The sequence below is a fragment of the Triturus cristatus genome, chromosome 3_2, assembly GCF_964204655.1.
Source record: "Triturus cristatus chromosome 3_2, aTriCri1.1, whole genome shotgun sequence".
Lineage (NCBI taxonomy): Eukaryota > Metazoa > Chordata > Amphibia > Caudata > Salamandridae > Triturus > Triturus cristatus.
The window spans coordinates 921,731,715-921,753,349 of record NC_140584.1 but is presented as its reverse complement, the minus strand read 5'-3'; the positions used below and the strand labels follow the sequence as shown (position 1 = coordinate 921,753,349).

Below are 21,635 nucleotides of genomic sequence, written 5' to 3'. Positions count from 1 at the left end.
TGCCTAGATAGGGTATTTTGATTGGTGCAGGATCTTTAGCCTTGATCCTCCTTCCTTTTGAATTTTTTATAACCTTGATGTTGGACTGTTTTTCCTCATGAGTATGAGCTTGTAATTCATTATAAAAAGGAAGATGAGACATCCCTTTCCAGTAAGCAGTTCTCTCTTGCAATCTCTGGATGCCTCCGCTCAGCTGAATTAAAATAAATGCTCAATTGTTAGGACATAGCACACCATGCTATACATTCCAATGTTAAAAAGTATGTATTAGTGCTCAAATGAAGGCTTTAAAGTCGCTGTGATATCTGGGGTTGTGACACCCAACATTTACATGAAATTCAGCCTACACCACAGTAACCAGTGGTCATATGACCACGCATTCCCCCTGACTCGCTCGTATTCCACACTGGAAGAAAGTGCGCTCATGCAAGGTCCTGGGGACTCGTATTCATCAGATAAGGCAAGTAAGTGTATTGGTGAAGCAGGAAAGCACATCACAATAGAAGCAGCAACGCAGTGGTGCATTACAAACTATCAACATAAGACAAAGATCAGTGGGGGGGATATGGACACTTTGTTGCAACCCCTCCCAGACACACAAAAGAACAGTGCTAAAAAGATAGTGCTATTCAAAATTACCTCCAATTAAATCACGAGCAGCACTCTAGATACAGCGGACACAGAATTTAGGCGAGTCAGTATTCTCTAGAAGCTCCTTACATGTTTTGGAGACTCAGGTGTGTGCCCAGAAATGCCGCATCATCATATAAGCCTCACTTTTGATGGCAAATGTAAAAAAGAACAGATGGACGGACTACTGAACAAATCAAACATTTACCCCCAGTCCGAAATCTGGGTTAAAGCCATCATATTTTTGCTTGCCAAGCCATTCCAGTTTGGAGACAGCTATATACAAAGAAGTCTTGACCCTGCTCCCCATGGGAACAGTCCAGCTTGGACTGCTGGGCCCGGTCCACCCTCCTGGACCGGAAACCAGTATCCTAGGACCGGTTCCTAGTGTATTGCCCCTCAACAGCCAGGTGAGACCCTGAAACCAGTCCTAGGATGCTTTTTCCGGGTCCAGGGAGGACCGGACTTGGCAGTTAGGACTCAACTGTTCCCATGAGGAGCAGGGTGAAGACCGATGTGCATATGGCTGGGTCCAAACTGGGTGGCATGGTGATCAAAAGAACAATGCATTTAACTCTATTCTCTTGACTGGGGTGAATGTTTGATTTGTTTAACATTCAGTACATTTTGTTTGCATAGCATTTTTCATCCCAAGTGGAATGGGTATGCCCAACGTGGGTCCCTTGCTCGCTGTACCACTGGATTCAATCTAACCTGGCTGATGAGGGTTGATACCCCGAAACCGGTCCCAGGATTCTTGTTTCCGGCCCAGGCAGGACCTGCTTTTCAGTTCAGACTGAACTGCTCCCATGAGGAGCAGGGTCAAGACTGATGTGTATATGGCTGGGTCCAAACTGGGGTGGCATGGAGAGCAAAAAAATAATTGATTTAAGTCAAATCTCTTGACTGGGGTTAACGTTTGATTTGTTCACCATTCCTTCCATCATTTATTTGCGCAGTATCACTTGATCGCAGGCGTCTGTTTAAAAAACAAGTGGATGAGATGCTTGGAGAAAAAAAAAATCACTAGTGACGCAGCAAGGTTGCCATGCACCCTAATGCAAACTAGGAAATTAGGCCCCTCAACTACCATTGCCTCTCCTCAACTGCACGTGGCTCTAACTGCCCCACTGTGCTGACACAGAACCCATAAGCGGTGCCATTAAAGTAGCATCCAAAAGGAATTTAACACACCTCTTCTCTGGTCACTTTGGGGAATCATTACCAATAAATGTTTGGTAAAAGCTGGCATGTAAATAAATAAATAAAGACAGAATGAGGTAGTCACAGGTGTCATGGGACAACTTTACCTTTTCAGTCAATTGGAGGCGGAGCTTGCCGGGACTCAAGATGGCTGCAATTTAAGATAGCTCCGTAAGCCATCTAGTTACCCAGCAGGCATCCGCTATAATTGGTGCAACTATATATGCTACTGCAGCCAACCCGGGACGCGCTTGATGAGCTCTCCTCAGCGGTGTGCTCATTGTGCCTGAACAAGCGACGATGGGGTGGACAGAACTGCGCACCACCTGATGCCCAGTGACTGCCGGCTCCGGGGCCTAGTTGCTGCGGGTGGCACAGCGCCGAGAGTTGCGTCATCCCCAGAACCGGAAGCCTGCCCTTTCCCCTGCTGGGGAGAGACTTGCATACCCTGCCCGGAGGGAGAAATACCAGAGCTGCTTGAGTCTGCCGGCTTGCGGATGGGGCAATAAGAGGCAGCGGGGCCCACGAGGTGCGGTGCGCACTTGCCTGGTATGCATATGGTGGATTGGAGCCCTGGTGCTGGGTCCTTTCGGGGGAGGGGAGCGAGAGGACGCTTTCTGCTATGTGGTGGAGCATTGAAGATTGTGGGCCCTGACAGACCGAGCACTACAGTAGGCGGCCTGGATGGTGGGGTGGGGCCCGGCCCCAATTGAGCAGGCGACTGTTGGCATGCTGTGAATTGACTGGGGGCTGTTGGTGGCAGGGGCCTGGCTTCTCTCCCCCCAAATACTGTGGAATTGGTGCGCTAACTATAGCGGTGCTGACACCCTTCCATGGAAGTTGCATAGCGAGGAGAGCCTGGTTGCACAGCGAAGGCCGGTGAGTGTCACCATCGCTGGGAAATCGGCAGACAGGGGGAACAAGCAGGGGGAAGTACCATAGACTAGGGATTGGCAATTAATACTCAAACCCCAGAAAATACACTTGGGAACCCCCCAAACCCTCTGATAGAACAACTGTGGGTGGCTCTGGATCGGCGTCTGTCTTTGGAACTGACCTCTACCCCTCCTGTTCCTGCCTGCTGGATCACCGGCTGAACTCCCCTGCAGAGTTGCAGTGCGTGGGGGACTCAGCTCCTAGCCCTGAGGCTTGGAAGGTGTACAACAAGATAGACTGGAGGCCTCTTGCCGCTGTGTGCTGTGAAGCATAGGGTTGCAAACCTGACCCTGGCTGCGCTGTTTTTTGGTCTCTCACGAACGATGGGTAAAGTGGATAAAACTCAGCCAAAGCAGCAACTTGAACAATGAAAGTCTAGACAGAAGGAGACCGACGCAAACAGATCTACTGAGGACCAGAACGATACTTTGGAGGCGACCGAAGAAGACATTCGCCAAATCTTGGCAGCTATGCAAAAAAGCTTGTCTACTATAGATGGGAAGATTGACTCGCTAGCCTACCGGATGGATCGCATGTCAGAACATTTGGATAAACACGCCTGGACATGGCGGAGAGACGTGTGACCGAGATGGAAGAAGCTCAGATGGAAACAGATAATGCCCAGAAGCAGATGGGGAGGCTCCTCGGCATCCTACAGGACAAGGCAGAAGATTAGGTGGCTAGATCGAGAAGATGCAAAATTTGCATCACGGGTCTCCCCAAATCGACGGCTATCGAACACATGGAGGTGTTTGTTGAGCAGCCTTTGGTGTCGCTTCTTGGTAGTGACACTTTTTCAGCCATGTTTGTTGTTGAACGAGCCCACCGCTCCCTAGGCCCCAGACCTCTGCTTGGTGTTCCCCCTCGACCTTTAATAGCTAAGTTATTGAACTATAGGGACAGGGATGCAGCGCTGTAGCAGACTAGGGCTCCTCGATCTTGCTCTCTCCGGACTTCACCATGAGGGTGCAAGAAGCGAGGCAGCAGTTTGCCCCCTTGAAGCGACACCTGCGTGAACATAATTTGAAGTATGGCTTGTTGCTGTTAAGCGGTGGGCAGGCAACATCTGCCTCTGCGTGTTAGCCACTGTATGGCGATATGCCAGAACAGTTTTATGTTGAATGCTGTAAACCTTGATTGTTTAGTTGCAAATTGTGGTAGGGTAAAATGGATTCCGTCTTTGCATTGTTGGGGATTGTATAGCATGGGTGTGGGGGGGGATTTTTTGGGGTTCTGTTTTTATTGTTGCAATGGCAGTATGTACACGGTCCCTTAAGAATACTCATACAGTGCTCCGTGGTGCTGTAGCTTGGTGGAGATACATGTAGGATATCGGCAGCATAGAGCCAGTTAGTGTAGCTTGATATGGCACAGAGACAGGGCAATAGAGTTCGCTTGCTGACATAGAATGTAAGATGCCTCAATGATTTTAGAAAGATGTGAAAGGTGCTAGCTTATCTTACAAGGCATGAGATTGATGTCGCCTTATTACAAGAGTCCCATTTGCCTATAGAGAGCAGAATGCTTAGTCGACGGCTGGTCTCTTCCATGAGGCGGGGTTCACCACACATGCCAGGGGTGTCCTTACTTGGGTCAATCCTTAGTCAGGGTTAAAATTGGAGGTGCTTGAGATGAACACAGAGGCTAGATTTGCTATCTCCAGATGCTGGGGGCAGGTAGTAGAACTAATCACAGTTAATATCTACGGACCTAATTTTGACAACCCAAAGTTTTACCAGGAATTGTTCGGGTGCCTTAAAGGAGTTTCTTCGCTACCGCAAATATGGGGTGGTGACCTTAATTGGTGTTAGATCTGGCATGGGACCGCTCCGGGGGCCCTTTTCGGCACCCTCCAGCTGCGGCAAGAGCTATTGTGGACGTGGCAACACAGTTAAATATGTTAGACGTATGGCGGATGCGGTCGCCAACTGCTGGAGGCTACACTAACTACACGGCACCGCATGACCTCCATACCAGTTTTGATTACTGGTTTGTTTCTAGGCCCTTGTACCCAAGACAAGGGCCTGCGTAACCCATCCCCGTTAATTTTCAGACCACTCCCCAATAATGCTAGATATTGAGAGCTCACAGAAGAGACCTGCCCCATTTACTTTGCGGTTCCCGCCATACTCTCTGCTTGATAGCTTTTTTTAAGTCAGAGATGGCGGAACCCATAGAGATTTTCTTGAATATTGGATCTGTGCTACAGTTTGGGAGACATTTAAAGTCTATAAACGGGGGATAGCCATGTCCAAGCACTCCGGGGTCCTCCGCTCGCTTAGAGAAAGGCTGGCTATCCTAGAGAGACGAACCGTCTTAAAAAAACCCTCATATACGTACACAGGCAGTTGGCGGTATATCTTGGTTCTCCGCCTAGGTGTACCGTAACAGCATGATTATAGGGTCTTTTCCTTTGTCAATATGCTGACCTCCGCATGGAGGAAGACCAACTGGTTTGTCAGTAGTGGCCAGGAGTGAAAAAAGAGGGTGTGCTTGTGCTCTAGTGAAGTGAAATAAAATTCCCTACACCACTTGCCACATATGTTTTATTAAAAAAAGGTTGTGATGTGGGAAATTGAAAACGTAGTTGTGTGTATTTAGACCCAGTTACTGGTCTATCACACTGGTATTGGTCAACATGTTTCAGCCTCGTGGATGCTCTCAGGACCGGGGTTTGTTTAAGAGCGCATTCTGGCTCTTAATGGGTGGGTGTACTCACCACCTTTGTTGTCTGAGGTCAGATCTACAGTATCTGTACCTAGAAGGAAAAGGATACAAACAATCACATCCTAATTTCAAACCTGCTTGAAAACTAGGTGGTTAGTGCTGAAACAGGAGTATCGAATAAAGTTCTCAAACTCCATATTCGGGCTGAGATTTAATAGCGTGTCATTGGCGCATGTGGTGAACCTAGCTATCTAAAACAGGTTACTGAGGGAAAGTGGGTATATCGAGGGGTGGTTCTGTAGAGGATCAAGTGATCTATTCTGATCCAATCGTTTTTGTTTAGATAGTTGTTAACGTGTCTTGTGAGGCTAGATTGTTCGTGCCCCAATTTCTACACATGTATGTATAAATATTCATAGATAATGGTTGAAAATCACAGTGCGGTGCTCATAGTGGTTGTAATAACGGCATACCTAGAGTTCAGTGTAAGTAATAACTATCTTGCTCCATAAATGCCGTAGTTGCCAATGTGTTGTTCTTAATGACCGGATTCTAGTGGCAATTCAAATGCATTTCACCAGTGCAGCGCTCGGAATTCATGTGACGCTGGTGACTCATGAAATCATATTGAACAAAGCCTCATTACCTTTTAAACTTTGAATATGCGGCTTCCTCGGGATCCCGGAGAGTTACATGAAACCCAATTCTGTGGGGAAAAGACCGGGTTAGTCACTGCTTACTTCCAGCATCCTGCGTCGGTGAAATCTCCTTGTGGAGGCTTACCGGTTCCTACAAGACCTGTGCTTGTACTTGCCCTGTACACGGTGACGCAGGCCCATTGAGAGCTGCTTTTAACCTTCGGTAATAAGAGAAATAGTCGATGGACTATTGTAGGTTGAGTTGGTTGGCATTCTAGAAGGAAACAGTAAAAAGACTATGTGGGGCCGAATTCTTTGACAAAAGTCATGAGTTGGCGTTCATTATTAAATAAAGTGAAATTATAAAGGGCAGTGATAGATGATCGGCCCTATATGTCGATTGATTTGAGCGCGCACGGTGAAGAACCTGAAAAAAAATATATTAATAAATACATAACTTAGCATTTAAAAAACCGTACAAATTCACTTAAAAAACCATAGGTTTCACACACGTTCTAGTTAGGAATTAGCATTTAAAAAACCTTGCAAATTCACTTAAAAAACCATAGGTTTCACACATGTTATAGTTAGCTGGACATTTCCTTCGTAAAAAACCAATGAAATTCCCCCGTTTTAGTTAGTGCAGGCAACTATAACTCACGCGACCGCAATCCTCTGCTGATGACGTCAGATATTACATCACTGTATTTAGACACCTATTTACCCATGTCGTCTTCCATTAATCTTTAGCTACACATATATTACAAATATTTATTTTTCAGAAAGACACATATGTAATCAGTGATGTAATATCTGACGTCATCAGCAGAGGATTGCGGTCGCGTGAGTTATAGTTGCCTGCACTAACTATAACGGGGGAATTTCATTGGTTACACAGCTCCACTCTTTTTCTGGTTTTAGTCAGAAATAATCTACAATTTTCAGGAAAATGTATCTTACTTCGACGTTTTACATCTAGTCAAGTAAGGAGTTTACTTTTTCTAACTAATTTTGGCATTTTTTTCCACTCAAAATGCCATCCCTTTTTGATCCCTGCCCTTCTTGTGGAAAAAAGGCGGCCAGGTCAGACTCTCACTCAGTCTGTATTCTCTGCCTGCCTAAAGATCATGTTTCCAAGACTTGTCCTTATTGCCAGTCTCTCTCTAAAAAAACTTTGAAAGACAGGGAGCGTATACGTCTTTATGGGCTGGCAGAAAAGGCTTCCAGAGGCAGGTCTACGGTGAGAAAGGGCTCTAAAAGGCCTAGATCCTCTTCCAGGAGTAGGAATCCATCAGCGTCTGGCTCGGCGCTGAGAAAACAACCACCGGAGGGACATATGTCCAAGAAACGACTTCCGACGGCGGGCTCGCCGTCGAGAGAACGCAGGCATGCAGGTACGTCCCTACATTCAACGTCGACGTTGAGGATTCGCGAGCCTCCGCCGTCGTCAACACGGCGTCTATCGGCGTCGAGGATCAGCAGCCCTCCGCCGGGGTCGGCTCGACGTTGGGCATCGAAGGCTGGCAATCCTCCGTCATCGTCACTCCAATGACGATCGACGTCGAGGGGTGAGTCCTCCGCCGTCGCAAACCAGGCGGCGATCGGCGTCGAGAACGAAAACCCCTCCGCTGTCGGCATCCCGGCGACGATCGCCGTCGAGGATCAAAAGCCCTCTGCCGACGTCAATCCAACGACGATTGGCATCTAGAACCAGAAGCCCTCCACCATCGTCATCCCACCGACGATCGGCGTCGAGGTGAAGGAGTCCTTCGGCGGCGTCGATCCCACAACGCTCGACGTCGAGACCAAGAAGTACCTTGACGTCGTCGATGCGACATTCGACGTCGAAACAAGCGGAGTCAACGCCGAGATCGCTCCCAGAACCTGGTCGAAGTTCGACGGCTAGAAGAAGATCTAGATCGACGTCAAGAAGGGCTCCGTCGGAGCGAGCTATACGCTCGACGTCGAGACCCACATCAGTTAGATCTGGAGAGGGTTCAGTGGTTTTGGTGACTGAGTCAGCGTCACAACACTCATCCTCTCATTCCTCGAGACGTCCGTCGACGCACTCTCCATCTGCGTCCCCAGAACATCATTCGAGGAGGTCACGGCAAAGGTCCCTATCACATCAAAGGAGGGCCTCTCCTTCTGTTTACCTATCCCCAAGATGGCTTTTACCAGTCCATCACTGGAGTAAGGCTCCGGCGGGAGCATCAAGAAGGGAGGAGGAACATACTAGCCCTATCCATAGATCTCCTCTACAAAGATTGGTACAAGAGGTGGATAGATCGCCTTCGCCCGTACGTCAGCGCTATTCAGGAAGATCTCGAACGCAGGCCTTCTACGTCTCATCACCGAAGAAGGAGGTCTCCATCATGGTCATCTTCCTCCACCCACTCCTCTAAAAGAGACTATTCGCCTACTCTATCGGACAGCCCTCAGTCGAGAGTGTCTCAGATAGATGACATTAACACATATCATGATGTACTACAGAGAGGGGCCCAGAAGCTGAACATTGAAATGTCCACTCCTCAGGTTGCAACGACAGTGATCTTTGAGACGCTGCACCAAAGATCTGCTTCTCGTCCGTTACTACCTCTGGTTCCTGGGCCTCTGGAACTAGTGATGGACATTTTTCTAACACCCTCTGCGATTAAGGCTACACCTGCCAGAATACAAAAAAAATACAAACCTGCTGATACAGACCCGGTGTTTTTGAAAACGGATCCGCCTGCAGATTCAGTTATCGCGGCGGCATGTAAAACGCACGCAGTCTCTGCACATGCGTTGGTCCCCCCCGGATAAAGAGAGTAAGTCCCAGGATTCTTGGGGACAAAAGGTTTGTGGGTCTGCAGCGTCATCACTAAAAGTCTCCAGCGCAGCAGCCTTATTAGGTCGTTACGACAAAGCCTTATGGGACTCTTTGGATCGTTTCAAAGAGAAGCTGCCAAAGGAGGATCAAAAGGACTTTGAGGAAGTCATTACAGAAGGATCACTGGTAGCTAATTAAATGATTAGCACTACAGCGGATGGTGCCACACTATCGGCGCATTCGTATGCGCATGGCATTTGCGCAAGGAGGTCTGCCTGGTTAAGGCTTACAGCTCTCAAACCGGATGCTCAACAGAAGATCCTTAACCTGCCTTTTTCTGGTTCTTCATTGTTTGGCACCCACACAGATGAAGAGATGGCTCGAATGAAGGCCGAATTAGACACTTTGAAGGCGGTGGGGTTAGAGAAGAAAAAATAATTCAGTCGGAGATACAGACCCAACCAGCGCAAGGGATACCAACAGAGGGTTCAAACCCCTCAGTGGTCCCAAAGCAAAAACCAAGGAAGATCACAGTTCCAAAGTCGAAAGTCGAACAGAGGTAGAGGAGGTAATCCGCAGCAGTCCTCTTCCACAGCTAGATCAGCAGGGAAGCAATGAGCCAGAGCTTCCTCTGCCGCCGTTGCCCACTCCAGTGGGAGGAAGTGTTTCACATCATCTGAAAGAGTGGTGCAACATAACAAAAGATCGTTGGGTGCTCAGTATACTGCGCAATGGATACGCACTACGTTTCCGTGTGTCTCCAAAGGACATTCCTCCAAAAAGATCTCGTCCTCACCAGCTAGAGTTGCTACGACAAGACGTGATAGCCCTTCTACGAAAAAAGGCCATAGAAAAAGTTCCTCCCTCTCAACGAGGAAAGGGAGTGTACTCCAGGTACTTTCTTGTACCAAAAAGAGATCAGGAGCACAAATTCAGACCTATCCTGGACCTTCGAGTGCTGAACAAAACCATCTTGAAAGAGAAATTTCGCATGCTGGCGCTTCATCAAATATGTCCACATGTGCAGGCAGACGACTGGATGTGTTCAGTGGATCTCTAGGATGCGTATTTCCACATTCCTATAATTCCCCGTCATCACAAATATCTGAGATTCGTGGTGGGCAACAATCACTACCAGTTCAAGGTGTTGCCCTTCGGTCTAAAATCTGCCCCTCGAGTCTTTACCAAGTACATGGCAGTGGTAGCGGCGGCTCTACACAGAAGAGGTCTGTTCGTATAGCCGTACTTGGATGATTGGCTCCTGAAAGGTCCCTCTCCTCAGCAAGTACAGAGCAGCTTCCGAATGTGTCTATCTCTACTCCACAGGCTAGGTCTGCACGTGAATATGGAGAAATCGGTTCACCGGCCTACTCAGGTGATCCATTATCTAGGCTCCACTCTGGATACAAGCCTAGGAAGAGCGTTTCCTTCGGAACAGAGACTTTCATCAATTCAACAGAAGTGCAAAGCTCTTCTCCAGACAAATCGTCCAACGGTCCGGCAAGTGGTGTCTCTGCTGGGATCGATGGCTTCTTGCATATTCCTCATTCCCAACGCCAGGCTGAGAATGAGGCCTTTACAGCAGGACCTGGAGGACAAGTGGGACCAAACATCGGGTCACTGGGAAGACCGAATTGTGCTTTCACAAGCAGCAAAGTCGTCTATTCTATAGTGGACTCGTCCACAGAACCTCTCAGTGGGAGTCCCCTTCCATCAACCTGTTCCGACCCAGTCCTTGGTAACGGATGCACCGCTACAGGGATGGGGAGCGCACATGGATTGCCTACAGATGCAGGGGCGGTGGTCCGTCAAGGAACAATCCTACCACATAAACATGTTAGAGCTGCGAGCAGTCCATCTAGCTATGAAAGCTTTTCAGCCCTCGATCATGTCCGACTCAATCCTCATCCAAACAGACAACACGACCACCATGTATTACCTCAACAAACAGGGTGGTACGCGTTCTCGCCCTCTCTCCCTGGATGCTCAAAAGATATGGCATTGGCTTCTAGCCCGAGGCCTCTCCGTCACAGCGGTGCACCTTCCAGGGGAACGAAACGTGCGAGCAGACGCACTCAGTCTGCACTTCGAAGATCAGCCAGACTGGGTGCTAAACGACGAGGTAGTGGCAGAAATTTTCCATCAGTGGGGGCAACCTTCCATAGATTTGTTTGCAGACGATCAAAACAAAAAATGCCACGCCTTCGCCTCCAGGTTCCACCGTCAAGGGACTAGGGGGAATGCTCTTTTGATGGACTGGTCCGGAATATTTGGATACGCCTTTCCACCCCTGCCTCTGATCCCGAAGGTGGTATCCAAACTCATCCGGTCCAACATGTCAATGATCCTGATAGCCCCGGACTGGCCTCGTCAGTGGTGGTACCTGGACCTGTTGCAGCTGTCGGTGCGCCCCCACAGGAGGCTTCCTTACAGATCGGACCTGTTGACCAAGATGGACGGGAAGATTCTACATCCCAACCTTCCCTCACTGAACTTGGCAGCATGGCACCTGAGGTCCTGCAATATGAACATTTGAATTTACCGCAGGACTGTATGCATATACTAAAGGAGGCAAAGAGGCCTTCCACAAGAGCATCGTATTCTTTTAAGTGGAAACGATTCTACTTATGGTTCCTCGTAATCCTTTTAATCCTACCACTGGGCAGGAGGAGGTTATTCTTCCTTACCTCCTGTACTTGGCTAAATCTAGTTTAAAATATTCATCGATCAGAGGACACTTAGCGGCCATTACGGCCTACAGAAAGTCTCCAAACCAGCCTTCCTTTTTTCAACTACAGGTGGTCAAGGATTTCTTACAGGTGTTGAAGAAAGTGTATCCTCCTGTTCGGCCTCCTTCTCCTCCTTGGGAGTTGAATCTAGTCCTCTCTAGATTAATGGGTCCTCCTTTTGAGCCCCTCCATAAAGCCACTCTGCAACATTTAACATGGAAGACCGCTTTCTTAGTCACGATTACATCAGCGCGCAGAGTAAGCGAAATCCAAGCACTGTCTTCCAAAGAGCCAAATACTATCTTTCACCACAGCAGAGTAGTATTAAGGACTCACCCTGCTTTTCTACCGAAAGTTGTATCTGATTTTCATGCTAATCAGTCCATTTCCTTACCGTCCTTTTTTCCCAATCCCGCTACTCCGGCGGAAAGGTCACTCCACTCCTTAGACCTTAAGAGAGTGCTTAAGTTCTATCTGGAGGGAACGAAGGACATAAGAAAATCAGAGCAATTGTTTTAAAATTATGGTTCCATGAGGACAGGCTTTCCAGCTTCCAAAAGGTCCATTTCGAGATGGATAGTGTTCTGTATAAAATTGGCCTACCAGCTGGCAAATAAACCCCTGTTGTTGTCACCTAAAGCACACTCCACTAGGGGGAAGCAGCTACAACCGCTTTCTTGCATGACTTTCGATGGCAGAAATTTGCAAGGCAGCAACCTGGAGATCGGTGCATACTTTCACAAGGCATTATTGTCTTGAATCTGACTCCAAGGCGGATACTCAAGTAGGCCAGGCCTCCTTGAGAAATCTATTCAGATAAGAGAAATATCTGGGTTTTCAAGTTTAGTTGTCTGAGCTTGACTGTTAATTATTATTTTCCTTTGCCCGCAGTGGATGAGGTGAGGCTTGCTTTTCTATTCTAGTGCTTATGACTATTGATGAGGATCCCCTGGAAGAGAAAGATTAGTTACTTACCTGTAATCCTAGTTCTCTTCCAGGGGTATCCTCATCAAAGTCATAAGCAACCCTCCCGCCTCCCCGGGCAAAGGAGCCTTATTTTTAAGGAATTGTCAACTCTTAGTGTCATGGCTTTGTGTCACCGCAAAGAACAACTGACCTAACTGTCACCCCTGAGGCATGATGGGAAGCTTATGGCTGTCTTAAAGGCACGGTGCCAGTTTTTCTATGTTGCAATGAGTTCGCTTTCTAGCCTTTCTAGGCTGTAGTTTTCTGCAATGCAGCCTGTGAGCTTTCAATGTTTTCAGTCCTATCTGAGGTTTTGTGCTAAATGCTAAGCATTAAAACAGATTTCAAACATGCTTTGCTGTTGTTTCTTCCCTGTTTTTATGATATATTGTTTATAATGGATATATTATTTATTATATACAGGGGAGTCCTTACAGCATTATTCAGCCCTGGTTATGAAAGGCTGCATTTGCTTTTTTATTATATATATATAATGTGTGTGTATATATATATATATATATATATATATATATATATATATATATATATATATATATATATATATATATATATATATATGTATATATATGTATATATATGTGGAGATGCATATATGTTTGTCACATATATGATTGTGTTTCCGGGGTCCCACGCAAGGGCGGGAATATTCTAGTGCTTATGACTTTGATGAGGATACCCCTGGAAGAGAACTAGGATTACAGATAAGTAACTAATCCTCCTTGTTAATTATTTTCTTCACAGTGTTGGATGATGTGCTGTATGTCGTAACACAAGTCAGCAGGTCCTTAGGTTCTTCTCGTGGAATGATTTCCAGTAGGCTTTCTCTCGGTTGGTTCCGAGCTCTTTTCTGACATATCTTTATTGTTTTGACAGGGTAATCTCTTTTCACGAGCTTGTGCTCCAGCTCTTTCGCTTGTTTTTTATAACCCTCCAACTTGCTGCAGTTTAGTTTAAGTCGTAAAAACTGACTGTAAGGTAGGTTATCCCTCCGAGGGCGAGGGTGAATGCTACTATAGGAAAGTATACTGTTCCTTGCTATTGGTTAACAAAATGTTTTCGTTTGTAGTGTGCAACTCTCCGTGTAGATAGTGACATCAAGGAAATCAAGTTGTTTCTTGTCTGATGTGCATGTGAATTTCAGACACTCATCCCTAGTGTTTATCCATATTAGGTACTCCTGTAACGCTTCCTGAATGTCTTCCCAGATCATGATTACGTCGTCTATGTAGCGACGCCAGAGTCTCATTCATGTGAGGAAGGGATTGGATTGATTTTGTATGTGTTGTTGTTCGAAACTGCTAACATACAGCCCGGCCACACTCGGGGCAAATGTACTGCCCATCGAAGTGCCATGGCATTGTCCAAACGGTGTGTCCTCGTATTCAAAATAGTTCTCGGTGAGAGCCAACCTACAGCACTCCAGGAGGCAGCGTCTAGGTGTCCTATGATTCCAGTCTCCAGAGAATAGGATATTATCCAGGATGTCCAAAGTTTTCTGTTGTGGGAGGCTTGTGTAGCGACTTTCTACATCAAGCCCTACTAGAAGCTTTGTTTCTTCATCATAGGTTTGCCTTCCAGGAAGTTCAGGAGGTCTCGTGTGTCCTTGAGGTACGTAGGGGTTTTCTGCACCAAAGGTCTCAGGAATTGATCTGCAAATTGAGACAAGGGTTCTAGAACAGATCCAATTCCTGACACTATTGGGCGCCCAGGTGGTGGAGCTCTGTTCTTATGAGTTTTCGGTAGGGAGTAAAAGTAGGGTACCCTTGGTGATTTAGGTCTTTAGGAAATCAGCCTCATGTTTTGAGATCCATTGATTTGTTTCGGCCTCTTCCACCATCAACTTGACAGTTCTTTGTAATCTTAGTCGGATCATTGGTTAATTTTGTGTAGAACTTCTGGTCTAATAGAAGCTCCAGACATTGTTGGTCATATCCTTGTTTGGTGAGAAGGACAATTGCTCCTCCTTTATCTGCCGGTTTGATTATTAGGTTTTCATTTTTACGTAGATCATATATCGCTCTTTGTTCCTGTCTAGTCATGTCCACATATGTTTTTTTCACTGTTGCTCCCATGTTCTCTACCTCTTTCATGATAGCATGTTCAAAGGCCTGTATTTCCACAGGTACCATGTGGATCGGTGGGCAGAATGTTGATTTGGGTCTTAGGATGGTGTCACTCTCTGAGGTGTGATTCACTGTGTCATTAAAAAAGGCTTTAAATTTGATCTTCCTGCAGAACTCCGCCATTTCACACTTTAGTTTGAAGATGTCTAGTGGGGGTGTGGGGAAAAAACTGAGCCCTTTATTCAACACTTTCTCTTGGTCAGCTGTGAGGATGATGTCAGTTAGGTTAACTACCAAAGATTCATCGAACTGGTTCCGGGTTGTTCCTTGGTCATGCTCCGGGTGTGTACCTGTTTTTCTTGCTCGTTCGAGGTAACTCCTTTTCTTCTCCTTCTTTAGGTGCCAGGGCCTCTCCCTAAAAAAGGAGGTGGTTGTGTGTTCATCATCGGCCCCATCGTTGGTGGTCCTTGGAAGTAAGGGTTCCTCCAACCTTGGAAGCTGGGTATGTATGGTTGAAAATTTGCTTGTGGATGGTCAAAGTACCTTGGCATCTGCCAGTTGTTTGCTCTTCGGCGTTGATTACGTCTGTATTGGCCTCTCCCTCTTCTGGGGGTTGTTCCTTCATCATTACTCCAATCAGAGTTGTTGCCGGAGATTTCTCCTGTAGAGTCCTCCTCTTCTCGGTAGTTTGGTGTTACGTAGTCTTCTCTCGCATAGGGGTGCATCTTTTCCATTGAGGATCATTTAAGGTCTTTGCTCCGTTTCTGGATCTTGTTCCGAGTGATATATTCCATGGTCTCATTCATCTATTTATTTATCTCCTCTAGTCTTTTTTTATATACAGAAATGTGGACTGTCGTCTTTAGTTTGGCTTCACTGACTTGTATCTTGATTGTCAGGGCCCCCACCAGCCTTTTTACTGTCTTGATTATTAAAACTAATTAGTCCATGGTGCACTTCCATGTTATGGATGACCAGTCTTTCCAGAAGGCGACATCCTTCAGAAAGATACGTGGAGCATTCTGTACCCACAGGCCTTTAGGGGCCGAGTTGGCACGTAAATATTCTTTCATGATGATGCCATGGATGGCTGTCCTGACTTGTTCTTTTTTTAGTCTCGGTTAGTTCGTCCCACTCATTGGATCGTGTTAATGTCTGTGTCAGATATTTGTCTTGTAATAGTGATGATTCAGACAGGATGGCATTAACTTCTTCCTCTGTGTAACTCAAACCCTGCAATTCCGCCATATTCCCTGGTGTGCTCTAGTCGTGGTTCACCTCTTTTTCTTTAGCTAGGTCCCAATTTATGGGGCGTAGTCGTAATGGAATGGCAGTGGTCTGCCAATCAGTATGGTAGGATTTCCCAAAGCTGTGTGCTGCTTATATACTCCATAATCAATGAAGAGGGAAAAAGAAGCTGTGATCCATTCGGCTTCCAATGGTTAATACAAAAATCAAAAAGGGGGGAGAATGGACCACTTGTCCTGTATAATCAGGGTCTTTTTTCGTATACGAACTGTCTTCAAAAACCCTCATATACGTACACAGGGACATTACCCTTGTGGCTCCTGTTCCGTATGCAAACTGACCAGAGAAACCAAGAACCTACAACTCCTGCCCAACTTAAACTGGAAGTTACGCAACCACACAAACTGTAACACGACACATGTAGTTTACATGATAGTGTGCCCCTGGGAACTGAAATTTATACGGATGACGTGCCGCAAAATCAAGCAACGCATTATTGAACAGAGGAGCATCGTGACTAGATATACCGCCAACTGCCTGTGTACGTATATGAGGGTTCTTTAAGACGGTTTGCATACGAAACGAGCATTAAAAATGCAATAGGTCTCACCTTTTATTAAGTTAAAGCCATTTGCTTTGCTATACAATACCATTAGCAAAGCAAATGGCTTTAACCTAATCTAAGGCGAGACCTATTGCATTTTCGATGCTTTTTTTTAAGGCACGGGAGATTAAGTGAATTGCCCAGAACCACTGGCTGTTTTGCCTATCGAAGACTGAAACCTCATTCCTCCAGTTCCAAAGTCGACAGCTCTGCCAATAGTGCCACATCACCTGCTGTGATCTAGGGCGGCACAAGTAAGATACAGGGGTATATAGTGGGAATGAAGGGCAGCACAAGTAAGATACATGGGTATATAGTGGGAATGAAGGGCGGCACAAGTAAAAGACACGGGCATATAATGGGAAGGAAGGGTGGCACAAGAGACGGGCATATAGTGGGAATGAAAGGTGGCACAAGAGAAGGGCATATAGTGGGAATGAAGGGTGGTGCAAGAGACGAGCATATAGTGGGAATGAAGGGAGGCACAAGTAAGATACAGGGGTATATAAAGGGAATAAAGTCTGGAACAAGCACTATGGGGAGGAGTTACTGCGAGGAGGGTGGTAAAGAGAATATAAATGGCACAGACTGGAAGGAGGGTGGTGGTACTGAAGTGAGAGTGGCAGTGCGAGCAGAGTGAAATGGGCACGGAGGTGGTATTGACCATAAGCTACAGGTAGCTGGCCATGTACAGGGAGTGAAGCCAGAGGGGTGGTGGTGTAGCCAGGAAAGTGAACAGCACAGAGATGATAGATGCAGAGGAACACAGAAGCAAGATGATATGGAATGGGAGGGCTGTATAGACGGAGTGAGGGTGGTACAAGGACAGCACCGTAGTGGTGATAGATCGGAGGACACGAAGCAATGCGGTTTGTGGGGATCGGACAGGCAGGAGGGGGCAGTGATCCGGGAAGAAAAGCGAAGGGAAAGGTGGTGCAGATCAGGAAGGAAAAAAGTTGGAGAGGCCAAATGGAGGGTAAGGGACAATGCAGGGTGGTGTGAGGTGGTGGGTCGTTAGTAGTACAGAATTGCTAACTGTAGTACGGTTAGTAGTGAGTAGTGCAGAAGCGCTGGCACTGGGAGGGTTAGTAGTGAGTAGTGCCGGAGCGCTGGCTGTGAAGTCCTGCATGGGATTGTGAAGGATCGCAGACAGAGTAGAAGCTTGCTTCGCAGTGAGCCTCAGCTTCCATAGCAGTGATATCAGGGTGCCGAAGGAAGGTTGGTTTTTTTGGTTGGTGGGTCCAGGACTTGAGCATGACATTGTACATAGCTGTGGGGCAGTCCTACGTGCGCTGAAGTAAACAGCATGGAGATTCCATGTTTAGCAGCTGCTGGTGATGCTCTGAGAGTAAGGGAGGGAGTGTCTCGGTGCTGCAGACACAGCCACCGGTGTTGCAAATGCGCACATTGACAGCAGCGTATATTCCGAGCATTACATTGGAACGTTCTGTTGTCCACCCGTGCCATGGGAAGGGGACGGGAGCCAGTGACCACTCTGCAGTTACTTACCAAGCCTCATATAATTTTCCAGATGGCAGTTTCTGGCCACTATAATCTGAACTGGTGTTGCCACATCCAGGACATCAGATAATGAGTGTGGAATAACCAGGCTGGTTATAATCTGGTGTATCGGATTCCCACGCATGGCACACAGTTCGGCTTAACTTGTAATCGGGCCTAAGCTATAAACCAACTCAAAAACATCAATGGAGGCTACAGGTAGCACCTCGGGCGTAAGCCTGTTCCACCCAGTAACTGGTCACATTAACAACAATGCTTTATTATGACATGAATTACTCATTCTTCCACGGCTCTGAGTTCCCTCATTGTCCTGAAGCCAACATTCTAAGCAGATTTACCCTCCAAACAAACCCCTTACCCCCCTCCCGTCAGTACCCTCGCTCACCTGACACGAAGCTCGAGTTGCCTGGCTCGGGGTTCAGCTTCTGGAGGCAGAAGGGGCTGTTGGGGCTCCCCGGCTGTGGGTGAATCAGGTTGTCGTTCAGAAGCTCGGTCAGCCTCCGGCGGAAGTTGATCCGAAACAGATGGAGCAGATTACTGTCGAAGAAGTGGTGCCTGTTGGAGACTGTGGAATAAACACGGTCATTCGTGGGGGGAGGCCTGGAGGTCTGATCAGAACAGGCCAGAATCCTCTGTCACACAAGGCTACCGCTGCCCGGGCCGCCGCTCTGGGCCTGTCGTTTAGAAACAAAAGCACTTACATGCTCAGCAGTTTGTGTAGTCAAAGCTCCTGCGGCAGGAGTGACTGTTGTGCGTGACGTCAGGGCTTCCACTGTGTCTGTGCACAATTGTGTAAAGAATGTCTGCAGAAAGTGCACAGAAAGCACAAAAGCACGATAACAACCAGGCATTCAAAGGCATCTGGCCACAAATACAACACAAGGGAGGTCGGCTGGGCTGGTGCGGAGTGCACGTGCGCGCGTGCATGGTGGCGTGCTTTCACTTTAAACTGCGTTTAAAGTGAAAGCACGCCGTCTTTAACAAGATGGTGGCAGGTGGCCACTGTCCTTACATGCACGCGCATGCTGTTTGGTATGGACAAATGGCGAGAGCAGCCATCTTTGTCCATCCCTGCGCGTGCATGTAAGTCTTTAGAAGAATTGATTCCAAAGGGTTCTCGCAATAGCGAGTGCAGCGCATGCGCTGCTTTCGCTAGGCGAGACCTAAAAAGACCCTGGTTATACAGGACAAGTGGTTCATTCTCCCCCTTTTTGATTTTTGTACTAACCATTGGAAGCCGAATGGATCACAGCTTCTTTTTCCCTCTTTATTGATTATTGAGTATCCTAGAGAGATGACTGATCAAGCTAGAGCGAGAGTCGCTGGCGGGAGGGGATGCCCATGTAATGGAGGAATTGAAAAGCACATTAGAAGAGTACCATGAGACAGCGGACAGTGAGTATAAGCATATGGGTGAATTACGCAGTTGCCAAAACATATGGGTAAGGGGAAACGCCGGGTTTGGTCTTGGCAGCATTGTTGAGAGATAGGAGAGAGCTGGGGTGTGTGACTGAGCTACATGCAGAGTGACGAGCTGTTGAGAGACCCATCTGCTATAGCTGATAGTCAACCAGTACTACACAGATTTGTACAGATCTAGAGCAACTGCAGAGGAGGCAGTGATTTAAAATTATCTAGAACACATTAAGATGCCGTGGTTGACCGATGCAAAAAGAACTATTGATGGACAGAATGCAGAACAAATCGAACCATTCACCCCCAGTCAAGAGATCTGGGTTAAATCCATCATTCTTTTGCTCACCATGCCACCCCAGTTTAGACCTGGCCATATTCAAATCAGTCTTGACCCTGTGCCTCATGGGAACAGTCCAGCCCGAACTGCCAACCCAGGTCCTCCCTGGATCGGAAAGAAGCATCCTAGGACCGGTTTCGGGGTTTCAACACCCTCTTCAGCCAGGATAGCATGATTCCAGTGGCATGGAGAGCACGGGACTCGCGTCTGAGCATACCCGTCCCACTCGGGGTGACAAATGCAAAAAGAACTATTGATGGATGGAATGCAGAACAAATCAAAACATTCACCCCCCAGTCAAGAGATCTGGGTTGAATCTATCATTCTTTTGCTCACCATGCCACCCCAGTTTAGACCTGGCCATATGCATATCAGTCTTGACCCTGTGCCTCATGGGAACAGTCAAGCCCGAACTGCCAAGCCAGGTCCTCCCTGGACCGGAAACAAGCATCCTAGGACCGGTTTCGGGGTTTCATCCCTCTTCAGCCAGGATAGCTTGATTCCAGTGGCATGGAGAGCACGGGACTCTCGTCTGAGCATACCCGTCCCACTCGGGGTAACAAATGCAAAAAGAACTATTGATGGATGGAATGCAGAACATGGTTGACCGATGAGCACAGAGAATACTTGATGTGGCTATTAGACACATGGGAAGTACTTAAGGTGCGCAAATCGATGCGCTCCGAATGTGCTCCAGGGCAAGACTGCCTTTCAGTCACTTTCTATAAAGAATGCAAAGGACTGCTCATTCCGCACCTTACCACACTGTTTAAGGAGATGGGGGAGGAGGGTCGAATGTGCCCCTCAATGAGGGAAGCTTTGATAGTCACAATACTGAAGCCGAGCAAACCCCCTAACGAATGTTCATCTACGCATTGTGTTTGGAGCCATACAGCATATCATACCGGAGACCAAGGCAGCTGCTGTCTTCCTTGACGCCGAAAAGGCCGTCGATTCTGTGGAGTGGCCCTTCATGCAGGCAGTGCTGAGGTCCCTAGGGGTGGGACAGGTATTCCTCCAGTTAGTGGCGGTCCTATATAATTCCCCCACAGCCGGTGTAAGAGTTGGGGATATGGTTACTGCTCCCATTAGGACATCAAGAGGCACTCGTCAAGGATGCTCCTTATCGCCCTTGCTTTATGCATTGACTGCTGAACCCTTGGCATGTGAGCTAAGTTAGTGCCATAGACATAAGGGAATCTGCTTCCCCAAATATAACATTACAGTGTCTGCATACGCGGACGACACTCCTATATATTAGAGACCCCGATTCTAACCTGACCCCAGTATTAGATGAGGTGATAAAATACGGTGCCCTTTTAGGCCTTAAAATTAATTGGACCAAGTCAACTATTTTACCACTTTCCACAGCCATGGAGCCCATTGAACTAGAGTACCCCTTAACATGGACCACTGAAACTGGGTGCTATTTAGGGGTGCAGGTGCACACGGATTCTGAGTGGTTTTGAGTGAAAACTATGGCAAAGCAATCGCAAAACTTGAAGAAGATGTGGAGCTGTGAATCTGACTCCCTTTGTCCCTTATGGGACGCATATCCCTCATGAACATGGTGGTGCTCCCCAGATTTTTATTTGTAGTGCTCCCTGCGCTTATGTTTAAGGTTATTCTCTCAGTACTGTTGAAGTTAGCGTGGACCGAGAAACACTCGTATGTCAAGTGGAATACCCTCACACTACCTTATTCTATGGGAGGCCTTGGGACCCCGGATTTAGAGTTGTATTACCGCGTGGCACAAAGCTCACACGCCTATCACTGGCTGCATGAGCAAGCCAGTCCCCTCATCTACAGATTGAAAGGGTTGCGGTGGCGCCCTTCCCTCTCCC

General features: G+C 47.4%; 1 protein-coding gene across 3 annotated transcripts in view; it reads left to right on the top strand.

Moving 5' to 3' along the window:
* Nucleotides 1–21,635, top strand: part of TRIM37 (tripartite motif containing 37) — a 1,106,152-nt gene that overhangs the window by 166,494 nt on the left and 918,023 nt on the right. The gene's annotated exons all lie outside the window — the stretch shown is intronic.